Source organism: Manacus vitellinus, unplaced genomic scaffold, assembly GCF_001715985.3.
Source record: "Manacus vitellinus isolate BGI_N305 unplaced genomic scaffold, ASM171598v3 scaffold_0_pilon, whole genome shotgun sequence".
NCBI classification, from domain to species: domain Eukaryota; kingdom Metazoa; phylum Chordata; class Aves; order Passeriformes; family Pipridae; genus Manacus; species Manacus vitellinus.
Window position 1 is genome coordinate 7,627,750 of NW_021938789.1, and position 12,093 is coordinate 7,639,842.

The following is a 12,093-nucleotide window of genomic DNA, read 5'->3' on the forward strand; positions in this document are numbered from 1 at the left end:
TTTCATCAATAATACAGCATTCTGATTTGAACATCTTGTTAGGAAATGTATCAGAAATAATCTGAGGAGATGACAAAATAATTAACAAGAAGGGGGAAGGAGGGAGTTTCCATCAAGTTAAGTTGCAAATACAGCACTGAACTGTGAAAGTGAATTTCACAGGGATAGGCAGTCACAAGTGGTCCACAGGGAGGCAATTAGATCCTTCTCACCCTCTTAAGGGGACAGACATTGAAATCAAGAGGCAATTGATTTAGAAGAGATAGAAGGAATGGTGCATAATTAACCCATGGAATTCTTTGCTTCTGGCTAACTTCCAGACGAATTCCTTCACTGAATTCAGTCACTTACAGAGGTAACACTTAAAATGGCATATGCATTAGAATACTTTCTGTAATTGCCTTAAGTAAGAAGAAAAGCAATTGTTTTCCTGGTTAAAGGCATAAAGTGTACACCACCTGGGAGTACTGTAAATTTCCCTACATGTAGCTTTACCTGAATGTGATGTCTTTGAGCACATAGCTTGACTGGTGCCTGCAACATTGTAAAGGGTTTGCGTTACTCTATTTTACTCTGTTGAAAATTATCCTGACTGAAATAGATGTAATGGAGGCTCAGGAAACCATATCTATTTATACCTCTGTATTTCACAGCAGCCTAAATCAAATTAAATAAGGCAATTTACAATGGCAACAATTGCTGAGCAGTTAAAGATCCCCTCTTTTTAAACAAGCTTAAGTGGCATAAAAAGGATCTATACCATATATGGAATTACAAGAGTGACTTGTCATGTAATAGAACACCTTATACACTTGTTATGATGACTGCTATGCTGTAGATACTCTTGTTAGCAATGTTTCCAGGTCTACTGCCATGCACAGGAGAAGCTGTACCTGTAGTAGTCAACAACAAAAGGAATACATAGCTTCTAAACCAGGAAAGCTTCTGTTCTTCCTGGAGATCTATTATGCACTGTCTGTAGTGAGGTGCAGCTATAAACAAAACATATTCCCTTCTAAATGTTGATTTGGTCTGACAAGAAAGGCTGTAATATTTGGTTACAGTGCTGTTATCAACATGAGGAGAAATGTGAGAGTATACTGGATACAAAGAAAAATGAAGTTTCCCGTCATACAAGGAGTTTTAGCTATTAAAAATAAAAAAAAGATATTATGGCCAAACATGAACTTTTAAAAAATTCATTGGCTTCCAGCTGTCACTGATGTACCTGGGATACCCCTGAGGGTTAGACAGTGTCCTTCATTTGCTGAAGCTCTTGATGCCATATATGGGATTCAATTTTGACATCAGCATTTTATTTTGAGTCATGGTGCTCTTTTCTACATGCTGGTTTTGCAGCTGGTAGTCAGCCACTCCATTTATAGTTGTCACGTTTCGCTGATGACCTAGTCTCTGCTCCCTGTAACATACCACTGATGCCACTGGTGAGAGCCAGAATAATTTTGACTGCCATGTGACATGCACACTGTAAGATACAGCCCTCTGGGATGCAGTAGCTCTCCTGTACCATTCACTTGCTTGAATTCGCTGTGCTCTGATTTTTAACAGCTTGAATCCAAGCTAAAATTGTCAAAGCTGTGTTAAGGAATGCCATGTAGGCCTTGAAATAGGGTTCCCTCATTTTCAGGTGTTGTGAACACATATATGTTCCTTCGCTTCCATTAAGAGAGGGTGTGGTATGTATGTGGTACCAGCATAAAAATCTGACCTATAATAGAAGCAGCTTAAAGTAATTACCTTGAGGCACCCAGATTTGAAAGTGTTGATCTTCAGCCTTCTGATGGTGGCTTGTATATTGTCAAGGTTCCTATAGCATAGTTAATAGCATAGGGAATATTTCTTATATCTTGAGGCATGAGAAGGTTCTTGCTTCTAACATTAATATTAATCCTGTGCCAGAGAATAGATTGCTTTCCAAGAATTAGAATCATAAGACAATTTCTCCATTCTACATTCACAAGCTCTTTAGAAGTTCGGTTTTGTTCTCATTAGTAGAGCAGAAGCATATTCTTAATTAAGCAAATGAGGCAGACAAAGACTAACATATGCAAATTACAAAGAAGCCTGGTAGGCAAGGGGAACAAAAAAGAGGCAAAAGACTTCAGAAAAGCAGTAGTGACAGAATAATTCATCTAACTACAGGGAACTACTGAAATGGTGAAGAAGGATTTGGTTCAGAAGATGTGATAATGTATCCACAAAAAGTTGTTATCCAAAAAGCTTTACTCAGAGCTCTGGGAGAGGGACTTTCTCAATCCCAGTATGTAAACCACCCAAATGTTCATGGAGGATGTTGTACATGGGGGATTACTCAGTCTGGCAAAGGGAACTCTTAGTTGTGCAACACTTATGAGGATAGACTTGAATTGAACTGTAGACAGGTTAGTAACATTTTCCATGTAGTCAAAATCTGACTCCAAACTATTAAAGTAGCCTTCAGAGACCTTTGTTTTCCATGGTTCTCTGAGCTTGATTTTAAGTAGAGTCTGGCAAGATGACCCCACTGAAAGGGGAATCAGATCTTCTTAACTGAGAAGCTCCTTAAGTGAGATTAGATTAACTCCATTTGTAACCAATTTCTTAAATTACTACACTCTGGTGATTCAGTGCGTTAAATGTCAAGAAACTCTTCCTATTGCATAAGAAATAGTTCTAATGTGATATTAATCCAAAGCCCAAGTAAGAGTCTTTCCAATAACTTTAGGTCTGTAAAGTTCAAACATCTGCAAATTTAATAGTTGCCAGATGGGACAAAAAGAAAAATTTTTTTTTTCCAGTTTCAGAGTGCTTCAATGTATGTGCAAAAGTGTACAGATATGAAGTAGTAGAACAAAAATTAAATGTGGGAAGTTTCACATGAGCTTCTTAGCTCTATTTGTCTGTATGCAGACATTAGGATAAAGTTGTTTTTCTAATGGTGGAGTTATTCATGCTTTACAAGTGGATTGCTAAATATAGCTGATAATGATCCAAATTTCTTCTAGAATTTCTGGATCAAATATAATAACTAACTTTCACAGAGCCTGTAGAGCCAAAAGCTAAAATCATCAACACTGAACTGTTGGGAGAGAGATGGTAATCTGTCTACTTCGGAAAGACAATGGCTTACATCCTTAAGGGAATTAAATGCCTAAATCCTGTTTAATTGCCTTCTTTCCACTGAAACCACTGACAATTAGGTCTTTAAATAGAAGTTAAAACTTAAATCTCTATGATGCTGCACCAATGTCATCACCTGCAATATATATATATAATGGAAACACCATGAGGAGATATTAAACTGATTTAACCAGTAATCTATTGATTGTTGTGCAATCTGTGGGCACTTTTGGGCTATGTAACAATTGAAAAGGGAGAAAAATAGCTTTTGGAACAGTTTATGTGTCCATGAATTACTATAAGCATACACCTCTTTTCGATCACCTCATGGTAGACTGATGTTAGCATACAAGAATTTTTAATTTTTAGAAAGAGAACTTCCTGATGTTCCTTAGGATTTTGGCATGGCTGTTAATGATGACATGTTGTCAGGCCTGTCTTAAACAGGAAGCTTAACAGAATTTACTGGTGGGGACATTAAATTGTCCTGGGGGCCTGTTCATTAGATGACATCAAGTGACATTCCTCATTAAAAAAGAAAAAAATCTAGAAATTATTGAATTTGTGACACAGAGCTCTTCCTGTACTTGGTCACATCTTCACTTCTGTCATAGCAAAACCATGCAGAAATCACCCATTACTGAGAAGAATGTACTATAGTAATGGTAAAAAGTATTTTCAGCCAGAATTAAAAAAAATGGGTCTGCTGATTTCAAGAGTTAGCTCAATTAAATTAAATATATTGACAAAGGAGATCCATGTACTAATAACAGCTTCTCACATGTTTATCCTTAAGTATCCTCTAAAAATCAGGTATACTGGATTCTAGTTACTTGTGTAGACTTTTGTTGGTTTTCTTTTTCCCTACAAGTTTAACTAATTCCTCTTCAGAGAAAGAGACTTTTTGGTTTTCACCCTTTTGTTCTCAATGGATCTCTACTTAAGAAAGTTTAGATTGTGAGTGGTCCTGTGCTGCTATTTGGCACATATGAATGTCATTTACTCTACTCCTGACAGGTTCCTCCAGAGAACAGAGAAAAAGCAGACAGAAATTCATGCAGTTCTGGTGATGAGAGACGGTTAAACGGGACATACTTATTAAGAAAGAAATAGGTTTGACTACTGAGTAAAGCAGCAGAGTCAGTACATGAAATCTGTTTTTATGTAAACTTACTATATTAAAAAACAAAATCCATCTCTTGTAAGGCTCTGTGAGATCCCCTGATGAAAGACTTTTCATAAATGCAGAGAATTATAGTACGAAGTTAACTGTCAAGAAATGTTGTCATGCTGTAGAGATCATAAGTAACCCATGAAAAAAGGCAGTGTCACATGTCATTCAGAAGCCTTTATGAACCTTGCGTGACTCCTGCTGGACTGGCAGAGCTTACCAGGGCTGTCAGAGATGTCAGTGGCCTGTTGTGTTGACCCCAACAAACAACTGCATGCAGGATTTGCATGGTACTGAGGGCCTGACCTGCATGCTTCTCTAACTTATAATAGTTATTTGATAATAAAAAAGTTTTATTGTTGGATAAAAACATGATTAAGGGACTTCTGGAGATGGTATTGTCTCACCCTCCCTGGTCAGCTACTATAACTCTCGTTAATCCACATTAGACACCAAATTCTAACAGCACTCTTTACTCTTTAGCAAACCATGTATTAATTGCATGCAGAGGCACAGATATGCACATATACATACCATGTTCATTCCTGCAATTTTATTCAAAAAGATATTATAAATAACACCATGTGTTCTAACAAAGCTGATGACCACATCTGAGTTGTAAATAAATGTTTATTAATACCTTTGTAATATTGCATCCAGCCTATGTTTTAATAGATTTGAACAGTCAAAGCCTGGTGAACTCGAACTGACAAAGTCCAGAGGGCACCTACCTCAGAGACTTGGGATACAGGATCACACCACAAGCATTTAAGGAATTTAGAGTAAATTGAATCTTGTTACTTTAATAAATTATTCAGAGGCTGAATTTTCACCTGGCTTTGCATCAACTGTTAGTTTTGTCTGGGTACCTCCATTCTTGCGCCGTGCTACCCAGCTTTTACACACATGTAGGAAAGCAACTAAGAGTGCTTTACCCCCCTTCCTCTTCAATCCAAATTACTCAGGCAGCACATTCAAATTTAAAGTAACGCTCATAATCTAGGGCAACCAGTACGGATTTTAAAAAACTTTTAAAATCATCCAGTTTATGCCTCCCAATATATTGCAGTAAATTATGTGCTAAAAGCTTTGGGTTGGTGGGTTTTGTTGGTTTGAGTGTTTGTTTTTCCTTTGCTATATCAGGAATGTGTAGGTTTTATGGTCTAAAAGCATCTCTGGCAGATGGAATTGTTAAATCATTCAGATGCTGGTTCTCTCAGTGTAAGAACAGGGAATTCATAGGTACTGTATATATTCTCAGCCATGGCCTCCAGTGCCTAAAAGCCATTATTTAGCACATCAGGCTTTGCAGGACTCAGCAGTGCGATGACAGTGACAACCCTACCGTGGCCAAATACACTGCTGCATTGAGTCTCTAAAGAACCTGGTACTGTCACAGGAGAATAGAATCGTGCTTAATAGAAAGTGTTTTTCTAGTCAGAGTTTTTACACATGCTCTGTGAAGCTCTAGAGCTACAATGACCAATATTTTTGACTGTCTGGTTAGAATTTGCAAAGAGTGGAACTGTAGAACATATGTCTTTTGAGTAAACAGTTCTATGAGCCACTATGTGCCCCCTTCAGGACTTTCAGCTCATTAATTTGTCATGAATATTTTCACAGGGTTTCACTAGCCAGTAGATTTCCTCTTCTCTTTCTCATGCATATTATTTGCCTGAAGAAAATTGACAAAAATAAGCATGTCAGGTGAGGAGTACCAAGGGCCCTCTCCACTTAGTGGTTGTACAGTTCCAGTGGGAGTAGTGAGCTGTGCCAAGGAAGGCTTTCTGGTGATAATGGACCTTCCAGACAGGCTGTGCTTAAACTGGTGTAGCATCATTTGTGCTGTTGAGAAATTTATTGACAGATCACTGAGTGCTTATACTTTAATGTCCAGAGGCAGATTTAGAGTTGAGTCAACAGAAGATGACTGCTCCTCTGCATCAAGGAGACTAGCACTTTGGAATCTCTAGAGAAACTGCAGATGTTATGCCTGGTCTCTGACTGTGGTCTGTGTCCTCAAGGTGTAGTCTGGCAAATGTACCCAGAACTGACAAATGCCTACCAGCCTTTGTCATCTGAGTGACTCATTCTGAAAGCAGAAAAGAGGATTTTGGCACCAATTTTTTTGCCCAATTTTCTTCTTAGATGTCTGATCCAGATATTGTATTGATTTTGGGAAGAATTAACCATAGGAGTCTTTTTACTGCCCCATTTCTTCACACTGCATGGGAATATAGGACTGGAAATGACTCTGTGTGCATCAGTTATCATCCTTTACTACTACAGGCATGGTAAAATGAATGACTTTCATAACCCAATTTTGTAACAGCTAGGTTGTGGGGTTTTTTTCACCAGATCCTGGGGGCACCAAGAGGCCTGGTAGTCCCTTCCTAGCCCACGGTGAACTCTCCTCATCTTGCCCTGGATGCCATTTCAGCCCCTACTTGGGGGTCCATCCCAGCCCCAGTGACATGGTAGGATGGTGGTGTCCAGCTCCCTTGCCCAGTCATGGGGCCCCCTGATCCAGACCCACCCATGGGCTGATGGCATAGTCTGGCCTTGCCTTGCACTGTTCCAATCCCCAGGGAAGTGTTTGATTCCCAGGGCTGAGGCTGGCCTAGTGCCCCCAGTTGCTCTTGGGAGCCATGGTGGCTCCCCTGGGGATCTCTCACCTGCCCTAAGTGTGCCCTAACATCTTTTTTGCATCCTCTATTGCAGCTGGAAGACTGTTTCACAAACCCAATTTAATTCTTATTCAGAGCTGTTTTCCTGTTTTTCTACCCTGAAGCTATTTATTATGAGAGTATAATTAGTAGTGACAAATTATTCTCTCACTCTGAGAGAATTTTCTTCTCATAACAATGCAACAATGTATTTGTAATCAATGATCATATCACTTGTCAGTGCTGCTTTGGTTAATTAAATAAACCAAGCCATCCCTGTGTGACAGGGTCTCTGAATTCAGGGTCATTCTGGCCATATTTCAGTCTCAGTGATATGCATTACCCCAGATATGCATTACCCCAGAGAAGATAGCAGATATGCTTCACACAGGAACATTGATATTTTTCTGTCTCTGCTTGAAATACTGTAATTAATACATCCAAGGTTTGTCTTTGCTTTTTCAGTGTTACCCTGCATCTTCAGTCTGAAGTATCTTGTTATTTAGCACATCTGGATCCTCTTGCCTCCAGACCATGAGATTCTGGGTTATAACATCAGTCTGTGTTGTAAGAGCGCAAGGACACAATTATTGTGTATCTGTGGTTTCCTCTATTCCCTTATACTGACAAGAAATGGGAGAATGAGGAAAGGGAAGAGTACAGACAGCAAAGTCTCAAAGAGTGATGAGTTCAGGAAAATGACACAACACCCTAGGGAAGACAGTTATAATTTTGAACTGTGCATTGTAAAAAATATCAACCCACTTTAAGCAGAATATTTTCTGATCTAAGGGAAGTCTGTAGCTGTCTGGAGACCACCTGTGGGCCTCCACTGCTTCAGGCTGTGGAGACACATTGGGTTCTGTACAAGTGACATCTCACATTAGTCAGTGCATGAATAGGCACTGACTAATAAGTGCATCTTCCTGAGCTTTGCAAGTCTCCTTTTTGTCTTTTTTTTTCTTTTTTTTTGCATAAATGTTGTTTCATAACTGACATCTTAGTAATTTCAGAAAGCATCCTAATGGTTCCCAGCCAAACTCTGTGTATAGGATTGCAGGATTGCTGCTGCTCATTCACAGCAGTACAGAAGCAGTAACTTGTAATCATGACACAATTTTGACTTAAGTACAGAATGCTTTTTACATTTATGCACCCATAAGAAATACTTTACATAAACTCATATTGTTATTCATTTTCTTTTGTATGTACCAGGGGACCTTTGAAATTTGGATTTGCAATTGTTTGCCAGAAGTTCTACGACAACACCCTTGTGCCTGTTAGTAACATCAGTAGGGAGTTCAGTATTTGAAGACAATCAATGAAGCAAGGCATACTTTAGGCAAGCTTTTTAATCCAAAGTGCTCTTTTTGTCTGCTTTTACCTGAGGCATTCCAGCTGAGATAGCACAAGTACAGAGCCCTTTTTGCATACTGAGGTGGAAATTATGACATTAAAAGTTTCCTCTAATGGCAAGATTGAGGTTCTAGTGTCTTTAAGAAAAAGACATACTTTCTACACAGAAGTCTCAGCAGAACAACTTATTACATTAATGATGGAACTAATAACACTTGAGTTCTAAAGCTTTGTGTACTCCTTATACACTCCTCTCACTATATTTTATTGGAATTTTCCTGCTCTGTCCCCTGTGACACTCATCACACCTGTAATGCCTCCACTAACCCTCACTTGATAGCTGACCATAATTTTCACACCAAGTCTCCTGTACATTACCTAAGTACAGCTGTGTCCAGTACAGAGCTTGTTATGATCCCATTATTGAGAGATGCCTCTGCCCAGGTGCAAACAAGACTACATGCCAAAGTCAATAGTATGGATTTCATTTAACAATGAATTTGAGGTAGAGAGATAGAAAGAAACAGAAAAGAGAGAAGAAAGAGAGAGATATCAAGTAGAAGATAGTCACCACATGCAGATCCAGTGTCTTCCAAATGGCCCTTCTTCAACCTGAGCTTTTTAGTGGTGGGGTCCCAAGGTCATTCACAACTTTTCATTATACATTTTAGGAAACAAAATAGTTAATGCTCATTGACTACACAGTCCTCTTATTCTATTGGCTAAATGATTCCCTTTCTTCTAATTCTAATTAGTCTGCATGGTCAGTGTTTCTCTTCTTTTGAGTCAGTGGGTTTCTTGGGTCAGTAGGTTGTGAGTTGGTGGCCACCATCTCCCCCTGCCAGAATTACCTTTTACCCACTCCAAGATGATGGAGCTGACTTCAGCACAGTTGCTGAGTTGGCTTTCCTTGTGGCCTGTAGATTCTGCAATCTTTGTGTCCATTATCAGTGCTACATTCTTCTCCCCCAGCTTTGTTAACCTCCCCCTAGGTCTGTGATAACACCCAGACAGTAGTACCAAGTTCTAACTGTGGTAGCTTAGCTTACAGTCCAAGTTCCAGGTGTCCCTGGAGGTATATTTGGGACTGGAGGGGCTTCGGTGGTTGGTGGTGGTCACAGATGCCATCTCTTCCATAACTTGGGGTGGTCTTTGTTTGACCAGTGATATGTGTACAAGCAGTTGCTTCTTTATACAGTTTGCCACAGTGGGAATTTTTGTCTGGATGCATTACCCAAGAGGTGCTGACCAGATCATGCCTCCATCAGGCCTGGAGTTAGCACCATCCTGTTGCTCCATTCTGTGCTTATCTCATGGCAAAGTCTTCTGTGGCCTTAACAAGTGTTTGAGGCAGGCAACTGTGCTCTTTAAGTCCTTACAGAGCTGTGTTGTTGTCTGCTTTTGGCAGGCAAACAGAAGACTGTTGAGTTTATAATGAGGCCTTTCCTTGAGGAACACTAATTTCAGTTGCATTTCAAGTTGTGCACAGACACTTCGGGTGTGGCAGTTACCAGTGCTGTGGTTTGCCAGCGGAGAAAGAACCTTGAGAGAAGAGGATAGAGTATTGAAAAGAAAGGAAGAAGAAAGGCAGATTTCCTATGGGTTCTCAGTGTTCAAGTGAGTGCTCTGTGTATCTGTGATCTGTGTGTCTGGGCATGTTTATAGGCATATATTTCACATATGTGTCCTCTGCGTACATGGGTCTACCGGGAACACATCTAAGCCTCACTACTGGTTGGATCTGGAGGCATGGCTGGTGCAGCCACACCTCTGGGGCTGTTAGATCCAGCATGATATACTGTCCTCTAACAGTGATATTTAGCCTACAGATGCTAATGCTTTCAAATGATAGAGCTGGTCTGTATTCACTGAAGTATATTGAAGGCAGGATATATTGCAGCACTGCCTTAACACTCTGAAAGACTTCTAAGCATAAACAACCTCTCTTTAATAGATGTTTAATTTCCTAAGTGAAGGGAAACAGTAGGGTGTTTATGGTTTCCCAAAGAATGATGAGCCATTATTAAAGGAGCATTTATAAAAGCTATATTCTTACTGTGATGGCATATTTTTTAGGAAAAATTATGGAAAAGGACCAAAACAAAACACCTCTGTATTCTGTGTAACAGCATTTTTTGATCTTTGATGTAGACAGACACCATCTGATAAGCCTCCCACTTACCAGAAAGCCTGACTTCCCTGGGGGAGTGGGCAGAAGTGATGCTGGCAGGCAAGCAAGCATCAGGGAGAAGCAGCTCTCCCTTCTGGCTTGGGTTTCAGCTTACTTCCATAGCCTTTTTACTAGAGGTAAAGGAGGTTTTTTAGTTTTTAAGAACTATTTTCTTTACAGAACTGTGAGGTTAATTGCAAGTGTCAGTTTATGTAGAAATGAGCCCAGGATCATCTGAAACTGTGCCATAGTCTAAAAATAAAAGAAGAAAGAACTTTCTTTTTTTTTCTTTCTTTTTTTTTTCCTACAGAAAACAGTCATACAATATTAACTTCAACCCAGCAGAACTGTCTGCATGTGAGTGAGGAGACCGAGAAATGCAGAAGACGCAAGAACATGAAGCATGGCAGGAGCCAAGAACACAAAACTGAGTGAGCCGCTTGGGAACCAGCAGTTCTGTCATGAGGCCAGTGCAAATTTGAGGGAATGGGTTTACCCTCAATGTACTGGGTTAGGGCTTTTCTGCAGGAACCATGGTTTCTGTAGGCACTCCTGAGTAGGCGTGTAACTGTCTTACCTCTGTGCTCCTGGCTGCAAAGCACAGTAGGCTGAAAACACAAGGATTTCTTCCTTGTGTTGAAGTCAGGTCAGTCATGTTCCCTGCAGTCATACTGCAGCACTGCAGGGGCTGACGTGTTCCACTCGCAGGAACCAAACCAGAAAACGTAGCCTTTTTGGCTTGCATTGAAGGTGTGTTCTTTGGCCTCTCTGAAGGAAGTAGAAGAAAGTTCATGATGACAACGACTCGTTCTTGTTTAGGGCAGAGGGAAGTACTAGTGTTTATCGAACTCTGTTACTATGACATTTTGTTCTGGTAAATCAGAAGCTCTCCAGCAAATTAGATAGAGTGTACCAAAACAAATCCTGTTGGTTAAGCTGATTCATTCCTGCAAAGGAAGAAGTCCCCATGATGACTTCTCTTGTATCTTTCTGGAAACAGGGTGCATGGCTGGAGTGGAGGTGTTTACTAGATCCCTTCCCTTGGCTGCAGAAATGAGTGAAGAAGACTGCCAGTACTTCAAATCTAGCAAAGTTAATGTGCTGCATCCTTATATGGGTCAACATCAAACCCAGTTGCATCACTGAACCAAAAGGAAAATATCCTTTTTAGGCAATATTTAATGTTACACAAAAAGGTACACTACAGCATAAGGATTATTTTGAGAATAAAAAATAAACACCATGAAACTAAAGATATAGTCAGAGATGCTGCCAAAATACTGTTCTGCTAGTGCTGCCTGTAGACCAAGGAGCATTAAGAAAGTCATGAAAGAAAGAGTCCTTCTGAAAAATTAGTAAAAGCATAATGGGATTGCCACAGTTTCAGGAAAAACTATCCAAAGGCTAAATGAAGAAATCCACTGTTACAGATGAAGAATGCCTGTTTTATGTCTCAATACACTTTATTTGAACATAGAGCTGTCTGGCAGATTATGCCTGTTAAGCAGATGATAAATAACTTGCAATTTTTCTTACAAGTGGTGCAGTGATCCCTGAGAACAATAGCTTCTGGTGATATCTGATTTATGAAAAACCTAATCCTTGAAAAT